The sequence below is a fragment of the Sturnira hondurensis genome, unplaced genomic scaffold, assembly GCF_014824575.4.
Source record: "Sturnira hondurensis isolate 20B ecotype Veracruz unplaced genomic scaffold, ASM1482457v3 Scaffold0000022, whole genome shotgun sequence".
Taxonomy (NCBI): Eukaryota; Metazoa; Chordata; class Mammalia; order Chiroptera; family Phyllostomidae; genus Sturnira; species Sturnira hondurensis.
In genome coordinates, this window is record NW_028072653.1 from 4,013,087 (window position 1) to 4,027,021 (window position 13,935).

Here is a 13,935-nt window from a genome sequence, read left to right on the forward strand (position 1 = left end):
GTTACTAAGATCAGTAGGTTTCAAGTGTATGTTGCTGTGATACATGATTGTATTGTGTACATGATTGTGTATTAATGGTACATGATTGCGTTGTGTACCCACCACCCACAGTCAAATCACATGTGTCTGACTCCTCTACGACCCCACACCCCCTCCCCTCTGGTGACCACCATACGGTTCATATGTGCTCTTAGCCGCCCAGAAATAACTGCGGACAAGATTTTGGCGTATGTTCTTTTGTGCCCCATTTAAAAACAAGTGTGCAGGGAAAATATCGGATCACATACCACTTGGCCTGCTGTTTGCTTATTTTTTAAGCGGTATTGTGTCCTAGACGATAAAATGGACCTGCATGTCATAGTCAGGGGCTTTTACATATCCCTTTGGGTGGACAGGCTGTCACACTGTTTCATAGTCTGTCACATCGTTGAAAGCTTAGAAACTTAGCAAGGGCCTCTTGTTTGTGCAGTGCCGAGTGAACATCGGTATTTGGGTGAGTGATACTAACATTAGGGAATCAAACTGCCACACTGATCTCTTGTAAGACATCATCCCCTGTTGTGTGATAATATGCAATATTTGGTATAATTAGGCTACACATTTATACCCCATATAACAACTTCCCTTACTTATAATTATGCCAATAAAATAATTCAGAAAAAAATAACAAGAGGCTGATCAAGAAATATTCTTAGATAGTAATGGCTAAAGGGGTGAATTTCCCTCTACCTGCAAGTTCATGAGGATAATGATTCCTGGGTTTATAGGAAAACAAACTCTAAAAATATGAACCTTATGCTATTTGGCAATTGGGTGTAAGGCATCACAATTTATATAATGTTTTTATACTCCATGTGAAATAGATACAAGAGGAGAAAAACCAATAACAGGTCACTCCGTTCCTTCCGCAGACCTGGGGTATGTATGGCTGTGAATCTCTCATCTGCACTGGTGTGAGTCAGCCATGGTCGGGTCCTCACGCAATATTTAGTAAAGGAATGCTGTTCCTGCCTGGCGGGGGTGACCCCTTCAGAAAGTGCCTCCATTTGGAGAACCTAAAACCTAAATCCTACACCCTCTGGTTTAGCTAGGACTGTGATGTATAGAATGTGGGTAATAGGTTTAAAAGATCAGTACAGACCACCTTTCCATGAGATTGTTCCTTATATATAAAAAATTAAACGTTATTTCCAATGTCTCCGTAAAAGTAAGGCTGGAGGGTTATCGACTTTTGGAGGCTTTTACTAGATAGCTTGGTAATCAACTCACATTTTCAGCACTTGGCCCTGGGTTTGCTGTTTACCTGGCTTAAGCAATTTGGCATAATTAATTTTAATAGCTGTGTTTACTTTCAGGGCTTATACTTTGGGGGAGAGTTATCTCTAGTCAAAGTCTCAGAATTATTTTCTCTCTTTGAATTAAAAATGTACATCGGTTTAAAGTAAACATCTCCTCTATAAATTTAAGAGAGCAGAATGCAAAATCTTTGAACATGTTTATAGCTCCAGGAGACAGAAATGTCTGTAGATGAGGCTTGAAGAGAAAAACAACAATAGAAGGGGTTAGTGTGTTAGATAATGAACTTGATGAATACTTTGAGTCAAGAATAAATAAAAATTGGAAAAAGGGGGCGTTACATGAAGCTAATTCTTTTTGTGTGCTTGTTTTTTATACTTCCAAAAGGCTGTGAGTGGATGCTCATCTGTCAGAAGATTTGGCTGGAAAAATGGTTATTGATCATGTGGGCTGATAAATGTGATCAATCAGAAATTACACGTGGCTCCACAGGCTTCTATGAGAGGAGAGAAACGATGGGTGAGGGTAGGAAAGGATCAGTTTCCAGTTTTGGAGAGTCCTCCCTCTCCACCTTTCTCTCTTCCTCTTGGCGGTTGTCCTTTAGGGGGTGTTTTTTTACCATGTAATACCGGCTCTCTCAGTATCTCTTAGGCTACCCCCTCGTTTCTTCTAATTGATAATTAAGACAGATAGAAAATTTATAGAAAAGAAAATAGTTATGATCAGAGGTCTCTCTTTTTTGTTTTTAAAAGGATTTTAAAAAACTTTTTAAAGTTTAATGGGGTATCGTTGTTTAATAATATCATATCATTTCCATGTGTACAGATTTTTAAATTCTGAATTTTTAATGTATTGCATGTTGGTTTTTGAAAGTTAGAAATATAAATAACATAAAAGAAAACAAGTGTAACTGATACTTTTTAAATTCAGAGTTATATCATAGTATTAAATGGTGTTATTTTCAAACCCTTACTCTTTCCAAATATACAAGTGGGTGTATATTTGTACTACAAACATAGCATAAAGTGGTAATAAACCCTTCTGTGCACACATTTTTGGGTACAGTTCTAATCATTTTCTTAGCGTAAATTAAAATTACTTTAAATTTCTCTGAAATCACCATGGGGCTTGGGGCTGGAGAAAGGGATTGGTAATTAGAAGAAAGAAGGAACTAGAACTTTTGAAATATTTCTGGTTCTTCTGGTAATCCTTTGTGGGGTTAGTATGGAATTGTCTCTGACTAGGTTATATATCTGAGGATGCCCTTGGCTGATATCTAGGGAACACGGGGAAAAAGAGTTTACAAGGTTCTTATGCATGTAGGTCACTCCTTATTCATTTGTAGAAAATTAAAGGTTATTTGAAATTATTATATGTTGTAAATATTCTGATCTGTAAATTCAGGTTTTTTCCCCCTTAGGGAACATATAAATCACAGAGTACCCTGAGGATTCTTCCTTTAAAAGAGAACATGGGTTCAGTTACAGACACTCACAAATGGAGGAGTGAGAGAAATAGGAAGTTTTGCTTTTGCAAACATACTGAAGTGGAAAATAGAAAAGACAAAATCAACAACAATAACAAAAAAATGCCACATCCATTTGGACCAAAATACATGTATATATAACACACCTTTTCAAGCATAAAAAGAAAACTCTAACCAAGGGAATGAAAGACGTATCTTTTGAAAAACTGCTGAAATAGGCCTGTTGTTGAAATAGTTTTATTTCCCCTTTAGGAGATCTGTTTACTACAATTCTGAGAATGAGAGGGATGATTTTGAATAAAGAATAGAGCCATTTAAGATATTGTGCACAGTACCAGAATTTATGAAGACTGGTTTGAATTAAAACGAAATGTCACCAGCAAATAGAAAACAGCAGAAATGTACGTGTTATTTATTGTACTGGGAATTGGGGATGAAAGTTGGAACGGGTTTACTCTTCTAGGATTCTTATGTGGGCACTAATTTTTACGGGGAGAACTTAGACCTTACAAAGCATATATTTCTCTCAAATCTTCATAGCTATTGAGATTAATTCATTAATTGGCAAGAGCTGGTACAAGGTCCTTGGACCTCGTACACGAGTTGGAATTTTACCTCCTCCTTGGACCAAATGGTTAATGCAATTGTTCATGCAGCAAATTCGTACTAAGCACCAACTGTTTATCAGGTGCCATTCCGGCTGGTGCAGGGACTTGGGTGGACCCGATGGACAGGCCCTTAAGGGTCTTTGGGGTCTTCTAGAGTTGGAAGGTGGGTCATACATGGCAAGAGAGAGATGAGCGCCCTGCCAACAATTACAATTGGGTAGTTGGGAGACGCTGGTTTGGAGACACTTCAGGTGGGGTGGTCAGAGAATGCCACTGTGTCCCACTGTAGAGGGCCTTTGGACACAATTCCGCAAGCCTGCTTTCCTGTGCATTTCAGAGTCTGGCTCTGTCTTTCCTTGGCCCTGGCCTTCACCTTCTTGTAGCGGGCTTACTATGACGATTTGCTTTGACCAAAGAACTAAAAAACAAATAAAGATGCAAAAAGCGTGAGGAATGCAGTTTTTATCCATCAGAAGCTCAGAGATACCTTCATTTTCTCAGCTCCAAGAAAATCATAAATTATTTTTTATTGGAGGGAATTACAGCAATTCTACCTCCTAACGATTGCCAAACAGGAGGTCTTTTTTCGTTTTCTTTTCTTTTTTCCTCTTTTGTTTTGCTAAACATCAAGTAGCTGCCAGTTTTAATTTTCCTTTAGCATTTACACACTAAAAACATTGTTTCAGCTGTTGAACAACACTGCCTGTTATATCCAAGGGATGGTGCCGGGGTATGCAATGCACATCTTGGTTTGATTTCTTCCCCTTCGGCTTGAATTATGAGTAAAATCCAGCCTTGCACTTTATGATTAGAGGGCCAGTGTTCAATATTAATAACTACGGGAAAAATCAAACTCTGGCTTTACCCTTTAATACCTTCCTGCTCAGAAGTCATATATTCGGGAGTTGGAGAGCAGTTAGACCACATTCCTGCTCTCTGTACTTGGTTGTGCTATGTGGTTCTTTAGCAGAGATTACTAGTGCATTAATTGCGGTGTGCAGATGGCAAGAACCAACAAAATAGCAAACAAATAAATGAACAAATATGCATCATTTGTTACGCATCAGATACTTTTCTAGGAGATGAAAGATAGTGGTGAACAAGAAAGAAAAAGATGGGCCAAAATGACTTTTCCCACGTAGAGTTCATTCAGATGCAGGGAGGGCCAGACAATGAATGCCAGGTGGTGACAGATACTATGAAGAGGCATTTCAGAGAAGGGATAAAGGGACAGTCAGGATGGGGGTGAGGCTTGCAGTTTTAGCAAGGAAAAAGATGGGCCTGGAAAGTTATCACTGAGCTGGTAACTTTTGAGTATAGATGGAAAGGCAGTGAGGGAGTGAATCAATGTGCATATCTGGGTAGGTGAGAGCAGTATGTGCAAAGGTCCTGAGGCAAGTGAATGCCTACCGTGGTCTAGGAGCAGTAGGGAAGGCAGTATGGCTAGAGCCGGGGAAGAGGAAGAAGAATTGTGGGACTCAGATGAGGTGAGGGAGCCAGATCACGTAGGTTATTAAAATCTATTATAAAGACTTGGCTTTTAGCTGTAGTTAAGGGGGAGTAACTGAGCACAGAAATTTCATGACTTGACTTTCTAAGAATATACTATAGGAGAGTAAGGGAGGAAGCAGAAAGACCAATTAGGAGGCTGTTTCAAGAATCCGGGCAAGAGGAGATGGTGGTTTGAACTGAGCAGTAATGATAAAGGTGGTTGAATTTGTCTGATTTTGGTTTGGTTTATAATTAGAGCCAACAGGCAGTACTTACTGTTGGGTTGAATGAATCCAAGGTTTTATTTATTTATTCATTTATTTATTTATTTTTGCTAGAGCAAGTGGAAGGCAGCTGTTGGTGACTTGTCTAGAAATTTTGTTTGTGGCACCTAAAGTTGTAACCCATTTTAAAACTGGGCCTCTCAACTTTGACCTCTGGCTTGATTCTGGATTGGGACTGACCTTATGTTTATTTATTTTTTATTTTTTTAAATCAATATTCTTTATTCGCCCTACTCAGTTATAACCACATAGTTTCTTTTTTTTAAAATATTTTTTTAATTTAATTCTTGTTCAAGTACAGCTTTCTGTCTTATATTCCCAACCCCGCCCGCCCCCCGCCCCATGCTCCCCGCCTCCCTCCCCTTTCCACCCCCCACCCTTAGTTATTGTCCATGTGTCCTTTATACTTGTTCATGTGAGTCCATCCCCTTTTCCCGTATGATTCTCTCCCCTCTCCCCTCTGGACCCTGTCAGCCTGTTCCGTAATTGAGTGTCATTGGTCATATTTTGCTTGCTTGTTTGTTTTGTTTAGATCCCTGTTAACGGTGATATCATATGGTATTTCTCTTTCACCGCCTGGCTTATTTCGCTCAGCATAATGCTTTCCAGTTCCATCCATGATGTTGCAAAGGGTAGGAGTTCCTTCTTCCTTTCTGCTGCATAGAATTCCATTGTGTAAATGTACCATAGTTTTTTGATCCAGTCATTGACTGATGGGCATCTAGGTTGCTTCCAACTCTTGGCTATCGTGAAAAAAATATGGAACGCTTCACAAATTTGTGTGTCATCCTTGCGCAGAGGCCATGCTAATCTTCTCTGTATCGTTCCAATTTTAGTATATGTGCTGCCGAAGCGAGCACCCACGTAGTTTCTTATTACCCTTGCTCAAAGGGTGTGGGTGGGGGGCTGAAGGGTCTGTTGAGTTAGCAGCCAGAGGAAAGCAAAGGCTTTTTCATATTCCTCTGTAGAAGGCTCTTTTTGAGAGCATTTTTGTTACCTTTCCAATTAACCCATCTTAGAGTTGATTATGGCTGTAAGTTTTATGATGCAATAATCTGTGACATTTGCAGAGTGCCATTATCTCTTTCCAAGCACTTGGTGAACATTTGTTAATTGCTTGCCTTATCACTCCAGGAGGCAGGTAAAGCCAAGTTTGCATTTATTGTGGGAGTTTCCCCACCAACTGGTGGTTTGAGCAGTGAAGTAACTGCCTGTCAAACATCTGGTCAGTCAGGAGTACAAGGATTCGTAATGCAAGTAATGATGCTGAATGCATCTCCATTATTATTGTTTTAGTACTTCCTGCACTTTCCTCATAAAAGTCAGAACTCCAAATAAAAGGGGTGTTTTCTTTCCCTCGAGATCACAGCTGATAATGACCATCTTGGTGAACAGATGGGTGATACGCAGCACCAAGAGGATAAATGAGGAGGTGGGCCAACTTTCCCTTTCACGCTTCTAATTATGAAAAAGGAGAAGTTACCTTCAGGGGGCTGTAAAACACACTCCAGAATCTGGTAGAGTGAGATTAGAAGCATTCGACTAGCTAATCACACGCTTCATTTTTGCTAATATTGTTGGAGGACTTGGGCAAAGATGTTTTTTAATTAACTCATTGACAAACTTATTGACGTATCAGGGGAGATAGCAATGTATGAAATGGACTCCATCCCTTCCTTTGTGGAACTTTCTAGGAAATAATGTAATTAACATTTAATGGGTGTTGACTGTTACTGGGCCCTCTTCTAGTCTATGTTTTAAAAAAGCATTTAGCTCTGGCTGGCATAATTCAGTGGATTGAGCACTGGCCTGTGAACCACATGGTCGCGGTTCGATTCCCAGTCAGAGCACATGCCTGGGTTGCAGGCCAGTTCCCAGCAGGGGACGCACGAGAGGCAACCATACATTAATGCTTCTCTCCTTCCTTTCCCCTCTAAAGATAAATAAATAAAATCTTTAAAAAATAAAAATTAAAAAAGCATTTAATAACAATAGTCCTATTGTTATCCACCTTTTTCAGAGAAGGAAATGAAGGTATAGAGAGAATAAGTTCCTTGCTCAAACGCAATTAGTACACGGTAGGGCTTTAGCTGAATGGGAGCTGCTGTGCTTTATAATTTAGTTTGGTTTTCTACGTGAAGTATTGGAGATGAAGGGGGCAGTTGGTTTTAAATAATTCACATTAACTACTTGCAATGATGAAATTTGACGTATTGTCCTTAAATTCTTCGGAGCCAAGTGCATGCATCCAGAATTATGTCACAGGTTAGAGAAAAAGAAAATGGTCTCACCTCTTTTCCTCCAAGTTCTTCCCTGGGGCAAGTAGGACTTGGGTTCTCACATCAACTCTTTCCTGTTTATCTATTTAATGAAGACTGCCGATTCTTTGAAATAAGTCTTATTTCTAGGATATTTGGTGATGATAATTCAGGGCTGGCCTTAGGCAAAATTGTGCAGTGTGTTAGGAATTGCAGATACAGTCTCTCACTATCTCCTCACCCTCATTTCACTCAGTCACTCATACCACCCCTTTCATGTTTCTTTCTACAAATTCAACCCAACAAAAATAGCTCAAATTTAACCCTTTCACCGCACAACTAAACTTTACTTTTGTGTATTGCAGATGGAATTCCACTTTTCATGATGAAATTTCATGCAAACTTTAGGTCACGGTCCAGGCCTTGGGAGGTGTCTCAAAACACATTTAAATATCTTCAAAGTATTATTGAGTTTGATGCAGTAGAAAGTGTGGATACTTTCAAGTCGGGTAGAATTGGGTTTTAATTCTGACCCCACTCATTTAAAAATTGTGGGATGCTGGGCAGAATACTGCAGTTGCTGATGTCTCATTTTTCTATATTTAAGTCCGATGAAATAATTCCTAATCATGTGAAGTGACTTTTTTTATGCCTAATACTTGATAGGTGCTTAATAAGTGGTTGCTGTTTGTTAATGTTCATCTAACAGGTGTTTGAGTATCTATTAAGTATGGGTTAGACATACATAATTATGTTTGCAAGGGAGAAATTTTGGTGCAATACAAATAGTGTGGGTGTTAATAAGAAATACAGTGGAAACCGTATTCACGCTGTGCCTCAGTCACTGGAGTAGATTCCCTCCTTTTCATATCTCCTTCACTCCCCCCATCTCTTTTATTGGTGAGTACTGTGGTGATTGCAGTGCCTCCACTTCTGGTATCTGTGCTGCACCACCTCCCTGAAGCAGTGATGACCAGGACCAGGCTCCGGGGGAATACGGTGGAGGGGTGGATTCCACATCTCAGTCTAAGTAGGCAGCAAGGGAGAGGAGTTGATTTCACAAAGTTCAACAAGAATGGCAGTGCCACGAACTAAAACTGTGACCACTGAAAAAGGTTTCCAAGGGGTGGTGGGAAAGGTCTGGACAAAAGGCAGGTGGTTTCATCTTCAGACTTACCAGTTTGAGATGTTCAAAATTTATCAAAGATATTCTATAGTTATGTGTGTAGCGATCTGTAAAAGCAGAAAAGTGATTGTATGTGTTTTTCAATCTCTGATAGTTTCCAGACTGTCCAGGAATGGGATATTTGAAAGTTGAACAGATCAGGAAAGAAACAAGCATTTGGAAGAAGAATCTGGGCTGGGAAGAGAGACAGGAGATGTGGATCAGAGTCCTTTGAGCAGTGATGATATTTAAAGCCATGAGAGTGAAGGGAAGTACCAAGAATAGCAAAGGGGTAGGTGGCGAAGGAGAACAGAGAGGAGGATGAGGGTACTTCTCCAAGGGAACTCACAGCTAGTGGGGCAGCAGCAAGAGGACCTGCATTGGATCAGACACACAGGAAAATAATTGATCGAGAAGAAGGAAGACTGAGAAGTAGATTTTGAATTTTGTGATGAAGTGGCCATTAAAAACTTTCAGAGGAGCCCCGGCTGGTGTAGCTCAGTGGATTGAGTGCGGGCTGCGAACCAAAGGATCGCGGTTCGATTCCCAGTCAGGGCACATGCTTGGATTGCAGGCCAGTTCCCAGCAGGGAATGCACGAGAGGCACCGAGAAATATCACCCATTGATATTTCTCTCCCTCTCTCCTTCCCTTCCCCTCTAAAGATAAACAAATAACTTAAAAAACATTCAGAGGAGCAGTTTGGGCATGGGAGTTGGCACAGATGGCTATGGAGTAAGGGGTAGGGTGGCCCTGGCTGGTGTGGCTTGGCTGGTTGGAGTGTCATCCCACACACCAAGAGGTTGTGGGCTCAATTCCTATTTGGGGCATGTGTGGAAGGCAGCTGGTCTATGCTTCTTTCTCACATCAATGTTTCTCTCTCTCTCCCTCTCTAAAAGCAATAGAAAGAATTGGGTGAGAATAAAAAGAGAAAAAAGAAGAAAGAGGCAGGGGCGAGGATGAGCTACTTCTTTAAGATCTTGGATGGTGAAAGAGGTAGAGGTAGGGAGACAGGTGGACCAAAAGCAAAAGAAGACTTGAGTGAAGGAGGCTGAGGGGAGGAGACAGCTTTTCGAAGAGGGGAAGGCTCAAGAGTAAAGGGAGAGAAAAAAGTTACAACCCTAAGTGTCTTCTTTTATTTTTTTTAAATACTTTTATTTATTTATCTTTAGAGGGGAAAGGAAGGAGAGAGGGAGAGAAATAACAATGTACGGTTGTCTCTCATGCATCCCCTGCTGGGAACTGGCCAGCAACCCAGGCATGTGCCCTGACTGGGAATCGAACCGTGATCGTGTGGTTTGCAGGCCCGCACTCAATCCACTGAGCTATGCCAGCCAGGGCCCTAAGTGTCTTCTTGATAAGAAGAATGGTTGTTCTTGGTTGCAAAACTAGTTGGAAGAAAATACATTACATCTTGATGCTAGAGGGTGAAATAATATTTAGGATTTAAGGAGAAAGTAAAGGCTTCATACAGACATGCTGGTAGCTTGTTTACTTTTGAGCAGTTACGATTTCAGAGGGAGGAGGATAGTAGACATTGTTATTGGAACACATCCGTTCCATTTCAGTTTTCTCCAGGAATGCTTATGGTCCTGTATGTGCTGTAACATTACAGTGGTACCAGTTAAATTGCTAACAGGACTCTCAATACAGAGACTTGACTTCTCAATGTATCACTGTTGTCACCCTGAGTGTATGTTTTCTTTTTTCTGTTTCTGTTCACACACTCATTTAAATCATATTTCATGGTACAAAACTGTTGATTTTTGAGAACTGAAAGAACCAAAGGGATCATACTACCTAATCCATTAGGTTGATTTCAATTTATTAGCAGCCAGTGGTTTTTGTTCTTGTGTTTTCTCGAGGGCCTGACTTTTCTTAAAATAGTGAAATCACACTCTTTCTACAACACTGTCTCCAGAGAGACAGGTAGAAGAGAGCTGAGATTTGGGAGAGTCCAGTTCTGAGTCGTGTGGCTTTAGTATCTTCTCACATCACAGGGCATAATAATAATAATAATATCTGTCTCATGTACCTCTTAAAGCAAACATAAGAAATTGTAATTTAAGGACACTTTTGAATACTTAAAGCACATAAGGGTGTATTTTTATTACGCGAGTGATAGGCCCTGGAGAAGCCCATTAGTTTATTTAGAAGATCATATTTTACAAGCTTGGAACTGTTATTTCTAAGATTTGAGATTCTAATTTTAAAGGACTTTGAAGGAAAGCCATTAATTTAGTGTCCAAATTTTTTATATAAGTTCTCACCAAAAGTTTAACAGTCTGTGTTTACATGTCATCTGAGTAGATGATGAAGACTGATATTTTCAGAGACAAGTGCTTACCGAGTATTTACATACTCTGCATCAGGCCTCGTATGCTGTGTATTTCATGCCGTATTTAGAAATAAGCTTGGAAAGTCAGATTAAATATGACCTGATCAAAATGCTAACATCTACAGCTTAACTACATACCATATAGTTTAGAGAGAAGAGAAAATCAACGTGGGTTGTCATAGGTTGAGACGACCCCATTAAAAGGAAGCTCAAAATAGAGCCTAAAGGATGGAAAGAATCTGATGTAAGTGGAATGGTAAATATGAAGTTTCAATCCGGAATCACCCACTGTGTTTTATTGGAACTTGAAATGATACATTTTTCAACATAAGGTCTGTCTGTATGGCTAGACGTGAATACAAAAACCTCATACATCTCGAACCTTAATCGTTAGATGTCATACTGATACCAGCATTCAGACATATTATCACATACAAGCAACTCTGCACACACAGGTCATAGCTGGTGAAGTGCTAGGAAGTTCAAGGGAAGACAACTTTAGTTAGACTTGTATGACGAAGGGCCCCCTTCTGCTGTGGTTTTGAGGAAATGACCCAGGGAGGGTCCTTTTATTTCCCCAAATAATAATAAAAGTCTTACCGACCTTTGAGGGACTAAGATAAATGACTTACTTTTAGTAAAAAACAACTGACCAGTTGAAAATGTTTTTTTGAATGGCTCATCTGCGCATAGCAGTGGGGGCTGGGCCACTGAAGCAGGTTACTTCTGGAAGAAGGAAGGTAGACTAGGAATTGGGTACTTGCAGAAAGGCCTTGGGCTGCAAGTCACAAAATACTCAGATCTAACAGCGTTGCCTATTGGATTAACACAAACACAGAGAGGTTGTTTTGACAGCTCATTGATATCAATAGAACCTAGGTGCTTGATATTTCCCCCCCTCTTCTATTCTCTAATTCTCCTGTTCCCTTCTAGGAGTATTACCTTCTGGCCACAAAAGAGCTGCCAAATGCCCAGCAATCAAGTCCTGATATGACCACATAAGGCTGGGTTTGAATAGGAGGCACAGGATTTGCCAGGGTGACAAGAGAGCCAGACCTCTTCCTGTCCTTCTATTTGTTTTTGTTTTGTATTGTCAGGCACTGAACATCTCAGGAGAACTAGAGCAGAGTTGTTTCTTCTCCTTTTTTTTTTTGAAAATCAACTTTATTGAGGTATAATTTATTTACAGTAAAATTCGTAAGTAAGGGTGCAAATTAAGTTGTCACGGTGTTTATAGTCGTGTAACCAGCACCACAATCATGATATATGTGGAACCTTCCCTTCACTTCACAGAGTTGAGATGCTCCTTTTGGATGGACCCAGGTGGAAGACAATTTCTTTAACTGGCAATCTGAAAATCTTGCTGTCTGTGATGGCATTTTCTGAGGGCTGATCATCAGAGCCTAATGAAAACTGCCACTGCAACGCCAGCACCCATTTATTAAGTGCTTACTCTGTTCTAGTAACTACACTATTGGACACTCATTCTTACCCACTTTACGTACCTCCATATGTACTTGACACACGTTACCTCCTTTAGTTCTGAACATAATAGTATGGGATTGGTTCTGTGAACAGGGCTGCACTAGTCTGTATGGTGCCTTTCCGTGAAGCAGAAAAAGGAAGCCCCTTTGGGTGGAGGGAGGGGACAAGTCTGGCTAAGCAGAGCAGGGATGGATTTGGGTTCTTGCCTCCTAAAGCCAACCTCTTTCTGGAGTTCATCCACCTTGCATCGGGATGAGGCAGCCTTGTTGACTGTCCCCGTTTTGAAAGCTGCAGGTTCAGAGGAGTGAATCAATCTACTCATGCTTATATGTGCAACGTGCAGGTGTGTCGTGGCTTTGGACAATAGGATTTTGTTCGTCAGCATCTTCGGTAGGTCTATGGAGAAATGTACTTGACTGAAAAATTCCCTGAATTTCCTCTTCAAGTTTCACCTCCTTCCTATTACTTATTTACCCATCTTTATTGAGGTGTATGTCCTCGTGGATCGATTCACATGACATAATTTTCTTAGTTATTATACTATTAACATTTATTGCACTTACTATTTGTTCATGGAAACTTGCATAAGAACATATATTTTTTAGTGGATATTAGCTTTAGATGAGAATTATTACATTAATTTTTAATTGAGTTTGTTAACCTTCAGACACAAGGCATGCTCATATGTACGATCTTTCTCATTTTGATAATATTGAAAGCCCACAAGCCTCTTTGAATAACCACGTATTTTTTTTATTTGTCATAGAAAGTTATTAAATTCTATTAAATTGCTTGATGATGCAACATAGAAGGACAAATCTGGTCCAACATTATATGCCTTGTACATTTTTTATATCATTTTACAATTTTAAACCCGTCATGAAAAATCCCAAGGGAAATATCTTTGGGAATTGCAAAACAGTTTTTTTTTAAATAATTTTTTTTGAAGTTTCCAGTTGGTACTAGGTTTTGCAAATGGAACTTGTAATTGGAATTTTCTGATGTTGAGAGAAAATAAATTAAAATCAGATGTTCATTTCTTGCTATTTAAGTCCACGGTTTATGCGTCCTGTCTTCTGAAATATAGGTATAATTAAATCTCTTGCAAACTAAATATTCTATTAAAAGCAGCATATGGATTAGTAAGTAAATAGAAATGGTGACAGAAAAGACTCCTGGTTAGAAAATGATTGATTACTTTGTTAAAGCTAATAAAGTATTAGTGTCACATTTTCAGATTCTAGGGCCATAAAGCAAGTAACCTACTGAGTGTTAAAATCAGAGGAAGCTAACTGCTTTGAGACACGCTCTTTGTTGGAATACATTTGTTTCCCTATTTCTTCTGTTTTGTTTTCGTTTCTCAATGATAATGCATCTCCTTAAAATACTATGAGACACCTCTTAAGCCAAAGACAAATTTCTTTACGTTTATGTCAAGGTAAATAAATCTGGGACAGCACATTACTCTACAGCAGTGATCCCCAAAGTGTGGTTCTCATACCAATGGCATCAGCATCACCTGAGA

The 13,935-nt window shown here is 39.7% G+C and overlaps 1 non-coding gene and 1 pseudogene across 1 annotated transcript; both read right to left on the reverse strand.

The window, feature by feature from the left end:
• Positions 1-13,935, reverse strand: part of LOC118983985 (ribosome biogenesis protein NSA2 homolog) — a 166,856-nt pseudogene that overhangs the window by 88,465 nt on the left and 64,456 nt on the right.
• LOC118984788 (U6 spliceosomal RNA) lies at positions 5,919-6,025 on the reverse strand. The gene has a single exon (XR_005065995.1). It is a non-coding gene; the product is annotated as a U6 spliceosomal RNA (small nuclear RNA).